Raw genomic sequence first — 5040 nt, forward strand, 5'->3', positions numbered from 1 at the left:
TGTAGCTATACGTGTGTGTGTGAGAGAGAGTTTGTGAGTGAGTGAGAGAGAGATAGTTTGTGAGTGAGAGAGAGAGAGTTTGTGAGTGTGTGAGAGAGAGTGACTGTGGAAGAAAGTGAGTGTGTATTAGAGTGAGAGAGAGTGAGTGTTAGAGTGCTGGTAAATATGACCAAATTAGAAAAATGAAGAAATACAAAAAACCCTGATCATTTTGTAAAATGATGATAAAATAAATAAATCAAATTATTATATGCATGAACATTTCTCGCATTCACATTGGTCGGATCCTATACACGTGACCAGAGCTTAAAAACTCATGTAGACTGGTTATCCGGTGAATATCGATTTCTTAATATAGCCTATATGTAAATTCTCCGGAACCTGTTGTAGCGCAAGCGCAGTTAGACCGGAACGCGATCTGTCAGACGACAATAGAAGATGGCTGCTGGCGAATGTTTCTCATCCGTTACATCAGAAAATTACCAAAACTATTCGAGGATAAAGATGCTGTTAACATAAAAAAGGTCATTGAACACGCAGTGCATATCCTCCATGTTTATCTTAGAAAAAGAAGCTAGACGAGACCTTCGAAAGCAACAATGCTGAACTGTTGAATTCAAACATGGCTAAATTTTACATGGAGGCTCGCGTACGAAGAAAACCAGTTAAGGTCTTTTGCGCTGGTAAATATGATGTGATATGAACCTGAAAAAGTGATATCACTCTTTCAGGTTCATATCACATCATATTCATCAGCACAAAAGTCCATAATTGTATAATATATCATATATTTGCATTTGATTAGTCATACCAGAGTTCATATTCACGAAACTATCCTCATGCTCAAGCATGTTTTCTGTGCTCAAACAAACTTCTAAAGGTCGAAAAGTTAAGTCTAGATATTGAAAACGGTGTTCGACTAATACTTCCAAATCATTGACAAATCTGATTTTTTTTATTTATTTATCACCGGAACAAGATATTGGGCAGAATCTGAACTGGGTATGAAAACAGTTTCATGAATACGGACCCAGGTATAGGGTTTTTCGTTTTTAACAACTGTGTTTATATAGCTTCAAACTTGTTTTATTACGGAAAACCCATTTGACGGTTCAGTGTACGATATTGATTTAATTCTGCAAATACAAACAGTGATACATTAGATTGTTATTTCAATTCATTTCTAGTAATAAATTAGAAAACATGAGATTGCATTGAAGGATAATTAGTACGGAATAAGATGAATGGGCAATTAACAACCACGATAAAGACAGGTGATGAATAACGTCTTGTTTGGGAATTTGCTCAGATATGACATCGGTTGTCAAAACTGTGAATGTGAAAAGGATGGTTATTGAGTAAGAGTAGAGAGAGAAAGCGATTAGAACTGCTGCTGGGTGGTCAGGTGATGCAGTGGATAGCGCACTTGCCTTTCACCAAGGCGGCCGGGGTTCGATTCCCCGATCGGACGTGAGAAGGTATGGGGTCACCTGCCCGACCACGTGGGTTTTCTCCGGGTACTCCGGTTTACTCCAGCAATAATATTCCCATCGCGCTAACATCCGGGCCAAAAAACGTGATTTATTTAAGTTGTAAAAAGTTGTTTCATAATTGTTGTAAACTAAATGTAGTTTATTTTAAAACTGCTATAATTCGCTAATCTATCTAGGATCCATGTTCCACTGCAGGCAAAACACTAGAAAATTCCACAGTAGTATATTATTCAAAAGACTCTGTTTGGTGTGTGCATTGTTATCTTAATGTGCACATCAATATGTTTTAGGATATTCCAATCATAACAAGCTTATCTAAATATATTTCTTGATTCTAGTTGTTATTCTAGTTGGCATTTCCCAAGCCACGTACCAGTCCCCACACACTCCAACAGGTGTGAACAATAAAGCTGACACTAATTGGTTTGGTTAAATTTAGTTTTGTTTAACGTCACATGTACAGGTAAAAGGCACAGGTAAATCAAACTAACTTTAACGAAATAGGCTATAATCACTATGAAAACATATTTCCTGATATGTGTTTTTAAAATGTATGCGTTCAGGGATACAGCCCTATTAACAGCTAAGGTTATTTAAGGATTTGCCTCCATGTGTGTAGTGTATGCGTGCTTGTGTGTGTGTATGCAGGAGACAGGGTGTGTTGGTGTATTTGCCTCCTTGTGATAGCGCGGATCTGATGCCGACTTTATATAGCTATCTCACTGAAATACCATGCTGAAGGCACCCAACACACCATTCCGCCCGGTCACATTTAGTGACAACGGACGAGCCAGTTGACACTTATTGATATCGCACCTCATCAATTAGCGAATCACGATAGAGACGTTTGTTTACAAGTACCCGTGAGTACGTCAGTGGTCCAAAGCCTTTAATACAGTTAAAGGTTTTACAAAATACATTTGCAGTAAGAATAATAAACATCACATTTCAATGCTTTCAAATTATGTGAGAAAGTAATATCAACATGCATATATTTGTCTTACAAAAAATAAATAGATGAACAAATATTAAAAAATGTATTGATGATTCATTCCACTCAGTCATTTTACAAAAACTATAGAGCAGAAAAAAATAAGAAAGGAGACCATTGAAAAAGTACAAGGCCAATTTTATGCAACATTAAATAGTTCAGACAACGTGCGCCTCTAAATGAACTGTAAATCTGGACTGGTGACACCTTCTGGTGAGTAACATCCTCCTTAACATCTCTTCCCATGTAACTGTAGCGCCAGGAGGCAATGACACGAGGATAAGTTTTTTTCTTGAACGATTTTTGGAAACTAAAGTAATTCCTGGAAAAAAACCATAGAACCAATTTTTGGCAGTGCTACAGGGATGCTAGAAGTAGCTTCTGAAGTAAGCTTTCTCTGCAACAGCATCAGTCTAATCTTATTTTGATTTCTATACAATGTAGTTAGAAACAGCACCTAGGATCTATAAATAGGTCTAATTTGAGTTTTACTTTGCTTGGTAACGAGACCCAAAACAGATTTAATATGGGTGGGCTAATTAAAATATCTTCTAAATATTGCAAATTAGCATCAGAAATCCAACCCCGGCTGTCTAAATGGAAGCCCAGTGGTTTGTGATCTTTTTTCGAATCATTTGTTATAAGGTTTCCTTTAGTAGGTACTAGACGCAGTATGTAGTAAACGAAGCCATGTAAGAGATGCTTATAATCAGACTGAGTGACTTGATTAGATGACTAGCACTCCCATTTACAAAATGACGACTCCGGCTAAAATTTTGTTAAAGCGGCCACAGAGGGCATATCCTATTTGTACAGGAAAAGGGCATGTATATAGTCGCCGCTTCCGTATGTAAGTCGTGGTCTCTGTTACTGACAAATACAGGCATAGAGACGGTCAGTAAGATCCATGGTAACTACCTCAACAAATGAGACGTATCGATAACACCTGTTCGTATTAAGTCACAATTAAAGCGGAGCCCGAGCGGCGTGTGCGATTTCTAAGCATCGGCCGGCGTGTAGAGGTCGGCGAAAGATCGTGAGATATGGCGGTCAAAGTCACAATTAAAAGTGCCCCGTACGCTGCCATGACGGGGGCCGGGGGGTCGCCGACTGGCGTTCGGCCAACTTTCCTGGAAATGGGGTCGAATTCTTGGCCCGTTTATCGGCCGGTGTCCGGCAGGCACTCGTCCGGTGCCCTGCTTATGTCCTTGCGATACCCCTGCGGTATCCGACAGGGTGCCAACCAATTCTTACAGGTCGTACGGCGGCCGGACTGGCATCTGTAGTCCTGTCGAGTGGCCAGCGATCAACGGCCGGCGGCCGTTTGTCAATTTGAAGGTAAGGTATATATAGAGGCTCTCCTCTGGCCTTCTTTAAATAAGAAAATGCCGTTGATACCTCCACAACGCTTGCGGGCACCTGCACAGCGCGTGCGGGTCGCCCGGTTGAGGGAGAGGTTGGCGTTTGCACTCTACCGCTACATTTTACAACCTGCTTCTTGTTGCATTGGTGGCTGAAGAAGAGATGCACGCAGAAATGTTGCGCCGCATAAGATGGTGGGGACTTTAGGGCCTTCCTCAGAATGGAACCCCAACTGTTTCACGAGCTCATACAAAGTGTGGGCCCGAGCATCGAAAAAAGTACTGAGTAAGTAATTTTTGATTTTTTTGATTTTTTTTTAATACAAATCAATTATCATTTCAGTTTACAATCAGTAGCTAACATTTCTGTACAATTTCTTATTTTGCACTGCCAGACAGCCCTTGTCAGCAGGCCTGAAGTTAGCCATCACACTCCGCTTCCTGGCAAGGGGGAACTCGCATCACTCCCTGGCGTTTGCGTTCCGCATGGCACTCGGCACCATATCCCTCTTCGTCCCTGAAGTCTGCCGACTGTTGTAGTCTAGAGGCACGCACTGTAGTTAATAGTGATTTACGTGTTGTAGTCTAGAGGCATTGACGCACTGTAGTTAATAGTGATTTACGTGTTGTAGTCTAGAGGGACGTACTATAGTTACTAGTGATTTAAGTGTTGTAGTCTAGAGGGACGCACTGCAGTTAATAGTGAGTTACGTGTTGTAGTCTAGAGGAATGCACTGTAGTTATTAATGAGTTACGTGTTGTAGTCTAGAGGGAGGCACTGTAGTTACAAGTGATTTACGTGTTGTCGTCTAGAGGGACGCACTGCAGTTACTAGTGATTTACGAGTTGTAGTCTAGAAGCATTGACGCACTGTAGTTAAAAGTGATTTACGTGTTATAGTTTAATATAGTTAAATGACGCACTGTTGTTACTAGTGATGTACGTGTTGTAGTCTAGAAGAGGCATTGACGCACTGTAGTTATTAGTGATGTGCGTGCTGTAGTCTAGAGGGACGCACTGTAGTTAAGTTACTAGTGACGTGCGTGCTGTAGACTAGAGGGACGCACTGTAGTTACTAATGATTTACGTGTTGTAGTCTAGAGGCATTGACGCACTGTAGTTACTAGTGACGTGCGTGCTGTAGTCTAGAGGGACGCACTGTAGTTACTAATGATTTACGTGTTGTAGTCTAGAG

The sequence above is a fragment of the Mizuhopecten yessoensis genome, unplaced genomic scaffold (genome assembly GCF_002113885.1).
Source record: "Mizuhopecten yessoensis strain PY_sf001 unplaced genomic scaffold, ASM211388v2 scaffold715953, whole genome shotgun sequence".
Lineage (NCBI taxonomy): Eukaryota > Metazoa > Mollusca > Bivalvia > Pectinida > Pectinidae > Mizuhopecten > Mizuhopecten yessoensis.